General features: G+C 35.4%; 1 protein-coding gene across 2 annotated transcripts in view; it reads right to left on the bottom strand.

Annotated features, from left to right (window-relative positions):
- Positions 1-14,964, bottom strand: part of SLC4A10 (solute carrier family 4 member 10) — a 187,896-nt gene extending 172,932 nt beyond the window's left edge. Inside the window, exon 1 of one of the 2 annotated variants that reach the window (XM_042952554.1) lies at positions 14,880-14,964. The gene's annotated coding sequence lies outside the window, so the exon portion shown is untranslated. The remainder of the gene's footprint in view (positions 1-14,879) is intronic. The other variant, XM_042952553.1, reaches the window with a different exon arrangement.
- Positions 14,965-15,205: the final 241 nt, after the last annotated feature.

The following is a 15,205-nucleotide window of genomic DNA, read 5'->3' as shown; positions in this document are numbered from 1 at the left end:
GATTAAATACCTCTCATCTTAACATGTGAAATAAATAGGAGTTAACATTTCTAATACTAAACTAAATAAATAGAAGTTAACTCAACATTTCTTTTTTTGATTTTTTTTTTAATATGAAATTTATTGTCAAATTGGTTTCCATACAACACTCAGGGCTCATCCCAACAGGTGCCCTCCTCACTGGACTCAACATTTCTAAAACTAAGCATATTGCTAAGTAACCATAGCCAATAGGGCAATTTTAACAACTTAATATGGTTTTTTTTTCCTTATATGAAACTCTACTATTTCCATGTTAAAATGATAGTATATTTTGTCATCTATATAACAATCTTCCAAATATCTTAATTTAGCAGTCATGTTTTTGTAAGTATTCCCTTAGCATTTTCCTCAACTAATATTTGTATGAGATGACCTCTCCTGAGGTCATATCCATCTTCTCTAATGTGTCTACCCTAGTTAGATATAATCAGTATATGAAGATCCACAGGACACATCTGGAGCATTTTGGTTATGCCCATATAGACACCTACAGCACCTATTGGTGGAAATAATATTCCAGGAAGTGAAACATCCAGGGAAAATATGAAGAGTAAGAAGGAAAAAAGAATCAATGTGGAGAGAAATAAACATTTCAAAGATAGATGAGAATTGTAATTGTCAAATTTGAAGAAATAGATGGAACCTCTCACATGTTAATGGGAGTGTATTTCAGTATAATCGTTCTGGAAGCCAATATAAAAACATGTATAGGGGCACCTGGGTGACTTGGTTAAGCGTCTGACTTCAGCTCAGGTCATTATCTCACAGTTCATGAATTTGAGCCCCACGGCTCTGTGCTGACAGCTCAGAGCTTGGAGCCTGCTTCAGATTCTGTATCTCTCTCTCTGCCCCTCCCCTGCTCACCCTCTGTCTCTCCCTGTCTTTCAGAAATAAACATTAAAAAAAAAATTTTTTTAACCTGTATCAAAATTTTCATTTAATAACCTTTTGAGGTAGTGAATCTGTTTCTGAGATTATGTAGGGAGGGTCAAATGCACAGAGATACATATACAATAATGTGCAAAGCTGCTTTGTTTAAAAGACAAAAATGAGAAATAATCAAAATTTCCATTGACAAGGGATTAGTAAAATAAAGCATGGTATAACCATGCAATAAAATGCCAATTAGAAATTTAAAAGAATAGTATCCATACTAACATGGAAAGATTCTGGTGTTTGGGGTTTTTTTTTAAATTTTTTAAATGTTTATTTATTTTTGAGAGAGACACATACAGAGTGCAAGCGAGGAAGGGGCAGAGAGAGAGGGAGACACAGAATCCGAAGCAGGCTCCAGGTTCTGAGCTGTCAGCACAGAGCCCAATGCGGGGCTCAAACTCACAAACCACGAGATCATGACCAAGCAGAAGTTAGATGTTTAGCCAACTGAGCCACCCAGGCACCCTGATGTTTTTTAATGAAAAGAGAGTAATTTAAAAGTTAAAAGGGTACCATAAATCCACTTATATATAGTTTAGTTATAATCATGTATATGTTTATGACACATAATTAATGTTTTGTTCATAATATTAATTCCATTATTAATCTGCTCAGAATATTAATATATTACTTTTAGGAGGTGCATTTTCAGGATTGTTGTTTTGCTTGTCTTCTTTATACTTATTATATTTCTTGGATTTTTCTAATGGGATACATATTATTTTAATAATTTTTAAAACACTAAAACTAATGTTATTTTGAAAAAAATACAGAAATGTCAGGCAGAAGAAGAGAGGTTAAAAGGTAAAATAGAAAAATACCAAGGAAGACAGGATCTGAGAAAAGTATCAGCCAAGGAAAGAGAGATAAGAGAAGAGAGGTCTAAAAGCTAAGGCACTGTCAAAGTTCTAAAAGCAACAGAGAATTCAAAAAGGATGAGGACAGAGAGCCACTGTAGTTGGCAATTAAGAGCACTTTTTAATAGTCAAATAGGATACACACTAAGAAATAAGCTATTCACATAAACAGTCCATGTCTCAACTTACTAACCTGACTTTTGTTTTTGCGATCACTGTTAACTGCATTGGTGTTGCTGACACTGTAATTTTGTATTAATAGCTGTGATGTCATAAAATGCTTTGGCACTATGTCATCTAATTAAATCATGGCAATTATCATTACAAGGAAAAAACTGAGTTATGCAAAGGATAACATAGGCATATTTTAAACAATTTAGCTAGAAATTAGATATCCCTTTGTTAATAAGACTTTAATACTTTTATTACAAATGCTCCCAAGCTAATTTAGAAGCAGTTTCGAAAGTGGTCAAAAGGAATATTCATAATCTTCCTGTCTCGGAGACAAAAGCTTAATTTACCATCAGAAAATTAAAATTTTACTTTCTTCTAATCACAAATTCAATTATTTTGTTTCCTTTATTGGCATCCCACCTGAACCTCATTAAGGGGTAGAAATGATAGAGAAAGGAAGCAAAGAGAATCCAATTTTTTTCATTGTGCTTTTCAGCAGTTCTGTCTAAAGGCAGTAGGGACGAGTAGGCTGCCAGGAAAGCAGGAAGATAGAATGGGGAGTAAAAAGGTTCCTTGGAGAAAATGTAAGACAGCATTCAGAAAAATAATCTCAGAATACTGGTATGCAAAGTGAAATTAATTCTACTGAGGTTCCAGTGCTACCAGTACTGCTAAATTATAGGTGTGCATTATCCAAAAAATCAAAATGACCTCTTTCAATTATTATATCAATTTATATTTTAATGTAAACATTTATGTGCAAAGTGGCCAGTGACATTTTTTTCCAAAGGGATGTAGGACTGAAGTGCCCTATCGTCAGCACCAGTATCTAAACCTCCTTAGAGAATGCAGGGTATGAAATAGAAAATGGCCCAGTGCTTCTATGCCATTAGCACTTAATTAAATATTGGTGAATGATGACAACTTCCCTAGAAAGGTCCTACCTGACTGGTAGCCTAGCCCCGCGTGTACTACTGTGAGACCGACCCTCTAGAAAGGCAACAACCTGAGGAGGCTACGCTCACACATAACAGAGGAGCTTTGAAGTAGGATCACACCAGGGGGAAAGATTAGCAGCTGACATAGAGATTTAGAATTTAATCAAGAAGTAGACTAAATGGATCTACTTCACAATGTCACCTTCATGGTCCTACTCCCTCATTATTAAACTGTGTCACTAAATAATGAATACCCTTAAGTCTCAGATGCCTGGAAAATGCAAAACTAAAGGGTAATATTAATATAAACCTATATGGTATATATTAAGAAGCTTTGGTCATTTGTGGTCTGTCTTCAAAGTTTTCAATATTTAAGGATTCAAATATTTAAGGATTAAAGGGATACTTTCTATGCTGTAAAATTCCTTCTTTTAATATTTATAGGATTATATTTAATGTAATGAAAAGGAATTTCTTTTCATCTATATCTCTGAAATAGTGATTGAAAATGTTACACACACACACACACACACACACACACACACACAGTCCTATTCAATTCACAAATGATATATTTAAGTCACATTAGAAAGCAGATACCCTCCTCAATCCAAAAACAAAAAAAAGAAAGAAAACAAATACCCTAAATGCTATACCATACCTTTGATGGGTAGAAATATTATTAAACACAGTTTGACTTATAAAGAATAATGAAAAGTGATTAACAGTAAGGGCTTTATCCTAAGACCGGCTACCTAAAAACTATCATCCTAAGCAAGGGATACAAAATGTATATCCAGGACCCTGAAATTATGAAACCATAAATTTGCAGGATTTCATAATTACATATACACACTAGAATATATGTTACTGTCCTCAAGCAAATACATGTCTATAACTATTTACAAATGGCCTAATAAACCATAACCAAAGTTATAAAAATACTTTAAGATCTTTCAAATTTTCTTGGACTTACAATATACCATAAAAACAGATTATAAATAACTATCAAGTTGTTGCTCACTTCAAATAGATAAAGCATCATGAATAAATTATATATATATCAAAATATATTGATGTGTGTCACATACACAAATTATGTGAAATGACTAAAATGAAGAAATACGGAACATGATGTATAGCTCACATGATAATTTTAGAAATAAAAGTATTTAAAACAATACTCTCTCATTTGTTTCTTATTCTTAGGATACCCATGGTAAAATACAAGAGTTCATTATGAAATGTGCTCAGGTGGCAAAGATTGCTCAAGAAGGAAATGAAATTTAATATTGACTATTCTTCAGTATTAGTCTATGTGCCTAACTCCCATTCTCAAATATTCAAAGTATTTGGCAGGAAAAATGTACAATTTCATATGGGTCCTATGTAATTAACTAATTTCACTACTCATTACCAATGGACCAACTACCACTTAGAACTGCCCCATTAATTGACATTGAGCCAATAACAACAATACTAAATGCACAAAAGCTAATCAACCAATAATGGCAGGGAAAAATGAACCTTTTTCAAAGAAAAGACATGTGGAATAAGGAAACAATAAGATTATTCATTTTGTGGTGCAGCAGAGGCGAGAATTTAAAATAGGAGAACATGAGGTTATGATCTCACCGGTTTTCAGTTAGAGAGAGGTTCTCTTATTTATGGAAATGAATCTCTCTAATGGGAATTTATTAACTATAAAACTCAAATTTTTGCAAAATTATTCAGAAAACTATTGTGATATGAGTATTAATTATTGAATCCTTTATTTCTTTATAACAGGACATGAAAATCTTAACTTTTTTTAAATAGTCATGATCAAATGAGTAAGTATGCTCAAGTCTTCCAATCACCTTGCCCCATTCAGTCCTCTACAACACAAGACTCAGTATTATCTTTAATTCTGCAATACAGTTGTGAAAAGCCCAGACCCTTGTGATTTTTGAATCCCTGCTCTACCACTTGCTAGTCCTTTGGCCTGGCCTATTAGTCTTCTGTGCTTTAGTTTCTTTAACTGTAAAATGGAGATTACAATAGTACTCTCCTCATTTAGTAATTTCAAGAATTAAGTCATTGTCTACTACCTCATGCAAATACTGAAACTTCATCTACAGTCATTCTTTGCCCCATGCAGAAATTCCAATGCTTTAGCCATACCATATTAACGATTCCAGAATATAACAAATGCTTCCTTCTTTGCCTTCAGAACACCCTTCCTCCTTCAAAGCCCACCTCTGTCTTTGTGAAGCCAAATTTGGTTTCTCCCAACAGAATCCACTTTTTCCTTCTCTTGGAGATAAAAGTTTAGAAATAAAATGCATAGGCCTAATTTTGGCTCTTTCTTGCCTTCCTTTTTTTTTCCAATTATTTTTTACGTTGATTGCAAAATACTGTGTCATAAACACAAGATCTGCACTCATTATCTTTAGTTTTGTGGTGGAAACCACTTTTGACATTATGATGATTATCGTCAGAAAACCATTTCAGTTACCATAAGAGCTCAGGAATGGGGTGGAAGGAAGAAAGTGCGAGGGTACTACCATTGATAGAACTATATTGTATGATCATTTTGTGCTAGGTGCACTTTGGGTGCACCATCTAGTAAGTGATCCCCAAAGGAAATAAACTGGTAAACCATTTTTCTCCTCAAGTGGGATGACCAAAAGAATATCAATATAGGGGTATACTTTTCTTTATTAAATCCTTGACTTAAAAGTATTTTACTGTCTGCTAAAAGCAATAAAGGATAAAGAAAATGTCTCTTTTATTTAATGTGTAGGCCAAGATTTAAAGGTAAGTTTAATTTTTCCATTACAGTTCTACATTTATGAATTCCTGAAAATCAGATTGAAATATAACTAGATTGATTTATCTCAGTGCAGTGCAACATAATCAGAAACTTCTGTATTTACATGTAAAATAATTTCATGGGTAATTATTTGATGAACATTAATTATGCACCTAATTACATTATATAAATTCACTCTTATGTGATTAGGGATATGTTATTGAATGACATATAAATGAGATTCAATGCAACACATTTTAATACCTACCTAATTCAAGAAAAAGTGCTAGATAACACAGAAGAATGTAAATATGTGTAAGATGATGATTTGTCCCTAAACAAGCTTATAATCAAAAAAAAGAGAAGAAATAATGTATATAACATTAATATAAAAAAGATGTAAACTCAGAAAGAGACATGTGAAGGAAGAAAATAATTATTCTTTTCAGAGGAGTCAGGTAACACTAATGGATGGGAAGAGTGGGCATTCTATTTCTGTGTGCAGGGAAATCACTAGCAAATGGTGGAGATGGGAAGGAACCAATTTGGGCCAAACTAAAAGGCTTTAAACAGAAGTCTTGAATAATATTCCTGGGGGTTACTGTGTCTTCTATGTTCTCAGACTGTAAAAAATAGAAACATTTGCTAAAAATATGGAAAACAATAGTCTCTCACTAAATAGGTTCTTTACATATCAGTGATTTGGGGAAATATTTAACCTGTGAGGAGAGATGTGAGCTATAATGTTAGGCAACAAAGAAACATGAAAGGTAAAAGTGCAAGCATTCTACACCATATACAGACTTAACTCAAAATGGACCAGAGATCTAAACGTATGACCCAAAACTATAAATTAGAAGGAAATATAGGGAAAAGTTTTATGACATTGGATTTGGCAAGGATTTCCCAGATATGATACCAAAAGCATAGGCAACTAAAGAATAAGTAGACAAATTTGACTACATAAAAACTAAAATTTTCTCTGTATCAAAGGACACAATCAACAGAGTCAAAAGGCAACCAATGAAATGGGAGAAAATATTTCCAAATCATATATCTGATAGGAGGTTAATATCTAGAATATATAAAGAATTCATATAACTCAACAACAAAACATCTAATTAAACAAGGAGCTAAGGACTTGAACAATCATTTTTCTAAAGATGATGAACAAGTAGCCAACAAGCATATGAGAAGATGCTCAATATCACGAATTATTAGGAAAATGCAAGTCAAAAACCACAGTGAAATATCACCTCACACCCATTAGGATGGCTTCTATCAAAAACAAATAACCAAAGAGAAAATCACAAGTAGTGACAGGGCACCTGTGTGGATCTGACTTCGGCTCAGGTGATGATTTCGCAGTCTGTGATTTAAAGCCCCGTGTTGGGCTCTGTGCTGACAGCTCAGAGCATGGAGCCTGCTTTGGATTCTGTGTCTCCATCTCTCTCTGCCCGTCCCTGCTGACTCACTCTCTCTCTCTCTCTCTCTCTCTCTCTCTCTCTCTCTCTCTCTCTCTGCCCCTCCCCTGCTTGTGCTCTCTGTCACTCTCAAAAATAAATAAACATTAAAAAAAACCCTACATCTGAGAAAATCACAAGCATTGGCAAGGATGTGGAGAAATTGGAACCTTTGTGCACTCTTGATGGGAATGTAAAATTATGAATTGCTATGGAAAACAATGTGGTAGTTCTTCTAAAAACTAAAAACTGGAATTACTGTATGACCCAGCAATCCCACTTATGGCTATATATTCATAAGTATTGAAGGTAGATTTCAAAGAAATATTTGCATTCCCATGCTCATAACAGTGCCCTTCACCATAGCCATGAGATGAAAGCAATCATGTTGATCAACAGATGAATGGATAAACAAAATGTAGTATATACATACAATGGAGTATTATTTAGCCTTAAAAAGGAAAGGAAGTCTAACACATGCTACAACATGGCTAAACCTTGAGGACATTATGCTATGAAATAAACTAGTCACAAAGCCAAATACTGCATGACTTCACTTATATAAGGGATCTAGAGTATCCAAATTCACAGAAATAGAAGATAGAATGGTGCTTGCTCCAGGATAGGGTAGGGAGCAAATGTGGAGTTGCTTCATGTGTATAGAGTTTCCACTTTCCAAGATGAAAAAGTTTTGAAGATTGGTTACACAACAATGTGAATATACTTAACACTAATGAACTGTATACTTAGAAATGGTTAAGATGGTAAATTCCATATCATGATTTCTTTAGCACAAAAGAAGCATTTTAAAAAATTTTGGCAAAAAACAACCCAATTGCCCTGATTGGAAATCAATCTGTTCAATCAAAATTAATAAAATAATAGCATGTCATCTTTACTAAATTTTCTTATCTTTATTATCATCTAGTTATTACTAGGACATATGACAGTTGCCATTAATTTATTCTTATGCCTGCAGAAGATATAACATGGTCATATCTGAAAAAAATTATTAAATTCTTTAAAAAGTACAGGCATCAATTGTGAAAAAGTGGGACCAGGGTAGACAATGAAGAGAGAATCTAATGAGTAAGGGTAACTGAAGGGGCACTTGGTTATTTTTATTGGGCCTGTGGAAACTGACCAGACCTATCTATCCATCCATCATAGAGTTTCAGACTCAGTACAGTGTTGGCACTCTCATACTGTCCTTTTAACAGATTCACAAGTAAACAGGATCTGAAACCCATCTGGGTTTTTTTTATGTTTATTTATTTATTTTGAGAGAGAGACAGAGAGACAGAGACAGAGATGGGGAAGGGCACAGAGAGAGAGAGAGAGAGAGAGAAAGAGAGAGAGAGAGAGAGAGAGAGAGAATCCCAAGCAGGCTCCACACTATCAAAGCAAAGCCCGATGTGGCACTTGAACTCATGAACCCATGAGATCAAGACCTGATGGGAAACCCAGAGTCATATGCTTGAACGACTGAGCCACCCAGGCACTCCTGGAACCCATCATCTATCTTATCAAGGCCTCCAACATACTTGCCACTTCATGTTCATGTGTTCAGTATAGTGAAACAACTTAAATGTTTTGCAGAAAATCCACTCAGTTCAAGTCTTTTTGGACTCTCTTATGACAGTTAGTAGGAGATTTAACACAGCCCTGGAGCAAGACCATAAATGTATATTGTTATACTTTCCAAGGGTATGTTTACTTCTGGCAATCCTTCTTGATAGTAATAGATACAAATGAACTTTCCCCATCAATAGTTGCATACCACATGCCTGAGGTCATGTCAACCTGCTCTAAGAAGATTCCATTTCTGACAAAGCAGTGGCAATTGATGCCACCATTTGGCTGAGTCTGTAATCATCCACAACTGTCCTCTATGATTTGACAATTTCTGCAAAGATGGCACTAATCTCTGCCATTTCCATCTAGTATCGCATGCAATACTGATTTTCATTTACTCTCATGGCCAAGACAAGTAGTTTGAGAGCCTTCTCACCCACTACAACTGTTCTTAGCCCCACAAAGACACCAATGTGAAGGTCCTGCTAATTACCAATTATATATATCTCTTGGTACTGTTCAGGGAGCAGGAAAATGATGAATGAGTGAGTCAGGTTCCTCAGCAACAGACTCTGAGACAGAGATTTGTGTTCAGGGAGGTTATTGAGGAAAACTGTCAGAAATAACACCCTTGCAGAAATATGGGCAGCAGCATTTGGTAGAGGGAGAAGTTTAATTATGGTACAGTTGCAGTAAAGACCTTCATTGATTCCAGAAGGGGCTTTGAAGCTGAGACCACCCTTCAGAGTTGAAAGAAATTGAAGCAAAGGGGCTAGGCCTTTATACTCCACTGATGGTTCATTGAATGCAAAATGCCATAGGGGAGATGGCTGCCTCAGCAAGAAACAGTTACTTTCAGGGGAAGGTAATTTCTGGGGAAGAATTCAGCTGTGGGACAATAGCAGGCAACACCCACAGCAACCAGAGAAATAAGCACCTCAATCCTTAAGAGGGGATGTTAGTGTTCGTGGTAATACCCACTACTAAGGTTATCAGATCTGGCAAGTAAAAAGCAATAAATAAACATATTGCATGGCATATCTATACTAAAAAGTTACTCATTACCCATCTAAAATTCAAATATAACTGAGCACTGTATATTTTATCTGTCCACCACACATGTATTAAAGGGAAAGTAGAAGAAGGAATTTCAAGGATATTAATGTATTTCTCCTTTTGTAACCTGATACTTTGTACAGTACTAATCTCACATGGATGTGGGAGACCAAAAATAAAAACTGGTAAACCCCAACAATTTTTGCTCTACCTACAATCCTGATTTGGTCTAATTACAGGGAATCAGTTGCTGCTCACTACATTTTGCTACTGGAATCAGAAATAAGCTTAGCAAGAACACTAGCAGTTTTCAGGAGGGTGGATTGTGGGAAAGAGAGCACCCAGTATACAGAGAGGGAAAGAAAAAGAGCAGTGGCAGTGGGAGTGAAAAAGAAGAAATGAGAAGAGACACCCCGAAGATAGATTCAAAGAATTTACTAACTGTCTGATGTAGAAAAACAGGATGTGAACAGAATCTAATAAAATTGTATGCTCTTGATTTTAGGTAATAGGAAACGAGAGGAAAAATGGTACAAGATACACATAAAACAAAAACATATTTGAAGGGAGAAATTATACATTTGACATAACATTCATCAAAATGTATAATATACGTGAATACATTAGCTAATATACTATACCAAGCTGCTAATATGGTCAAGTGATCATTTCCATTAAACATATTTCACCTGAGACTTTATAGATATTTTTAACCACCTGGCATTTCTACAAGCTGTGCACAGGATGTTACATTATACTGGTAATTCTATTAGCTATTAATAACTCTTACATACATATAAATCCTATAAACACTAATTTTCAAATTTAAAATCTTAATTGAATGAAGAGTTTATAAATTGTGTGTTTTTCTTCAATTGTAATTCCAAACTCGATTTTATTTAAAATAAATATCTATTTATGTTTTATCTACATTACTAAAGAAGTTCTTTTTTTAATGTTTATTTATTTTTGAGAGAAACAGAGACAGAGACAGAGAGCACGAAAGGGGAAGGGGCAGAGAGAAAGAGAGACACAGAATCTGAAATGGACTCCAAGCTCTGATCATCATCACAGACTCCGAAGCGGGGCTCGAACAGCTGTGAGATCATGACCTGAGCCAAAGTTGGACGCTTAATCGACTGAGCCACCCAGGTGCCCCACTAAAGAAGCTCTTAAAATGTGGAGCTCTGGCCGTTTTCTTTAATTACACCAAAGGAGAAACTACTACCCACATTACCTGCAGCAATGCTATCTTTATAACTGGCACTCTCCCCTTGCCCATTTTATATTATGCTGCCAGTCGATTTTTTCCTGAACCATGACATCCAACACACTACACCTGCATTATTTTCTAATTCAGAATAATCAGTCCGGGAACCATTGATAGATCTATTGATTCTTTGTGTGCATCACAGCAGAATCCTGTATAGCACCCTCAGATGCTAGGATGTCTATCTACTTAGTATGGTCTGGGAGCGGAACAAATATTTAGAAAGTCAAAATAAGTAAGTTTTTTCTATTTTATTTCAAGATTCTAAAATGTAATGTTACATTTACACTCTGTGATGTTAATTTTGATCACCAGTGACTTAGCCACAGTTATTCTCTTCTGGGATTAAAATGGCCACTATAGATATCAGTAAAGAGAAGAAAATCTGACTTACCCAGTTGTGTTCACCAATCAGAAATCTCTTAATCACACTGTCCTGAATACCATGCCAAGTAAGAGAATATGTATATAATACACATTGATAAAATAATTAAAATAAACTTATTAAATTCTGTTTTTGTAGTATGTATTTTCCATCCAAAGGGAACATTCAGTATGTCACTGCAATTTTTTTAATTGTTTTTTTTTAATGTTTATTCATTTGTGAGAGAGAGAGAGAGAGCACAAGCGGGGGAGGACAGAGACAGAGGCCCATGAGACACAGAATCCGAAGCAGGCCCCAGACTCTGAGCTGTCAGCACAGAGCCCGGCATGGGGCTTGAACTCACAAGCCATGAGATCATGACATGAGCCGAAGTTGAAAGCTCAACCGACTAAGCCATCCAAGGCGCCCCAGTATGTCACTGCAATTTTTATAAATTATTAAACTGTTAACTTTCAATTATCTGTGTGCAGATTATCACAAACATTAAACCCAAGATGGTTTTTTCCTGCAATGAGTATACTTTTAGGCCAACTTCCTGCTTTACTGAGTTTTCTTAAATGTGCTTAGTGAATACAAGTGTGGTTTAATTCATGACAGGACATTAGTAGCTGGTAAATATTCTACTGGGGAAAAATGTAATATAATGGCATTTCAAATCCAAGGAGAAATTATCTTTATATTCTCCTTTATCAATTTAGATTTTTCAAGTTTTTGCTCCCTTTAATTTGTGTAATGAAAATAGATTGCATAGCAAATCACTACACCCACTCAGGAAGTATAACCTTCCCAGACCTGCATATTTTCTGTGCACCACACAAAATGTCAGGCACTGAGTAGGTATACTTGCTGAAAGTTTACTCTAAATATTATGTCAATTCTCCTGTTATTCAATTGTTGGAGCTAAATATAAGATCTAAGAACTATGAATTCCATTGTAATTTAGTTACCTGACAATTCCTAGGAGGAAGATCCCTTACTTCTCAGCTGTGGTGGATTATTAAGAATTATCTCTGATTATTTTTACTTAAGATTACTTTTTTAACCAAAAGATGAAAAATATCATATACCTGTGTCTCACTAATAATAATTTCTGGTTAAAAATGAAAATGAAGTAATAAGGAGTGTACATTAAATTGTGGTGTAAAATCAAAACCACAATGAGATACCACCTGACACCTGTCAGAATGGCTAACATTAACAACTCAGGCAACAACAGATGTTGGCAAGGATGCGGAGAAAGAGGATCTCTTTTGCACTGTTGGTGGCAATGCAAGCTGGTGCAGCCACTCCGGAAAACAGTATGGAGATTCCTTAAAAAAACTAAAATTAGAACTACCCTATGACCCAGCAATTGCACTACTAGGCACTAATCCACAGGATATAGGTGTGCTGTTTCAAAGGGATGTATGCACCCCCATGTTTATAGCAGCACTATCAACAATAGCCAAAGTATGGAAAAAGCCCAAATGTCCATCGGTGGATGAATGGATAAAGAAAATGTGGTGTATATATATACAATGGAGTATTGGCAATCAAAGAGAATGAAATCTTGCCATTTGCAACTATGTGGCTGGAACTGGAGGGTATTATGCTAAGTGAAATTAGGCAGAGAAAGACAACAATCATATGACTTCACTCATATGAGGACTTTAAGAGACAAAACAGATGAACATAGGGAAGGGAAACAAAAATAATATATAAACAGGGAGGGGGACAAAACAGAAGAGATTCATAAATATGGAGAACAAACTGAGGGTTACAGGAGGGGTTGTGGGAGGGGGGGGATGGGCTAAATGGGTAAGGGGCACTAAGGAATCTACTCCTGAAATCACTGTTGCACTATATGCTAACTGATTTGGATGTAAATTAAAAACAAATAAACAAAAATCCTTTGAAAAAAAATTGTGGTGTAGTAATAACTATCAAGACTTAATGTAAATCTTATGCCAGGCACTATTCTAAGTATTTTTCCCTTAATTCTCATAAGAACTTTATGAAATATATTCTAATGTTACCCTTACTTTATTTTTTAAATTTTATATTTTTTAAATTTGAGTATAGTTGACACCATGTTACATGAGTTTCAGTAGTGTATAACATAGTGATTGGACAAATTTATACATTATGCTATGTTCACACGTATACCTACCATCTGTCACCATACAACACTGTGACGATATCATTGACTATATTCCCTATTCTATTCTGCACCTTTTATTCCTGTGACTTATTCCATAATTGGAAGCATAGGTCTACCACCCCTTTTACCCATTTTGCCCATCCCTCCACCCATCTCTGCAGACATCGGTTTGTTCTCTGTACTTACAGTTCTGATTCTGTTTTTTGTTTGCTTGTTTATTCATTTATTTTTTTAGATCCCACATATAATAATTCTTTATTGGTCTGACTGAATTCATTTAGCATAATACCCTCTAGGCCCATCCATGTCATGACAAACGGCACGATCCCATTCTTTTTTATCACTGAGTAATATTCGTATGTGCGTGTGTATGTGTACGTGTGTGACCTCTTCCTTATCCATTTGTGTATTATAGATAGTAAGGTTGCTTCCATATCTTGGCCGTTATCCCTATCTTCTGTTTAAACGTTTATTTATTTATTTTGAGAGAGAGAGTGAGCAGGGGAGGGGCAGAGAGAGAGAGGGAGAGCAAGAGAATCACAAGCAGGCTCCACACTGCCAGCACAGAGTGCAATCATTGTTATCCTAATCTTAACAGTTGAGAAAACTGAGGTGCAGAGAAGTTAACTGGCTGAAGTTTTCATAGCAAATAAGGGGCAGAACTCGTATTTAATCCAGTGCTGTTTGGTTTCAGAGTTCATTCACTGAACTGTCAGACCATACTACCTCCCTGCTGACTTATTTGATCTTCTTCCTATTGATGCCTCCACCTCTCACATATATCTGAGTGAAACTAGAATGTCAGTTGTCTTTAACTTTCTTTCAGTGAAAGAAAGTTACTTACTCTGACAACATAGGCTGGACTAGCTGCCCTTCCTGTCCTATTGTCCCCTCTCATGTAACACCTAATGTGCCGGACTGTCATAACTTTTTTTTTCTTCATTCCCCAATTGATAGTAATTCCTGAAGCAATAATTACGGAAAGACTGGCATACAACACAGTGTCTGGAATATGTATAGTAGAGATTCATTACATGTCTGTTGGATGAATGGATACTTCTCATTGTTTTTAGGTCTGCCTGGTGGCATTTCAGGCTGCGTTAAAGAAATCATATCCACAACCCACCACCGCCACCATGACTCTGATATCTACTTTTACAATTCTCCAAATTGTGACAAACTTCGTATTTCTCTTTTAAATACTTTAAGAAAGCATAACAAAAACTATCCCAAGGGGGAAGGGCCTTACCTTCTAAATCTTCTTTCTCAAAGTGTGTTTTGAGAATAGAACGAGTTCCACCTCTATCCACAACTGCCTCTTCATCATTTCTCTGTAGAATGGGAAGAAAGAAGATTAAATGACATTTCATTTGTCTTTATCCACAGGGATACTTTTCAAGACCCACTGTAGATGCCTGAAATCACACTAATACCAAACCCTATATAAACTATGTTTTTTGCTATGCATACATACCTATGATAAAGTGTAATTTATAAGTAAGGCACAGTAAGAGATTAACAAGAAGAATGAAATAGAGCAATTATAACAATAGCCTATAATAAAAGTTATGTGAA

Source organism: Panthera leo, chromosome C1, assembly GCF_018350215.1.
Source record: "Panthera leo isolate Ple1 chromosome C1, P.leo_Ple1_pat1.1, whole genome shotgun sequence".
Lineage (NCBI taxonomy): Eukaryota > Metazoa > Chordata > Mammalia > Carnivora > Felidae > Panthera > Panthera leo.
Note: the sequence above shows the minus strand (reverse complement) of the source record. Positions and strands in the feature narration are given on the sequence as shown.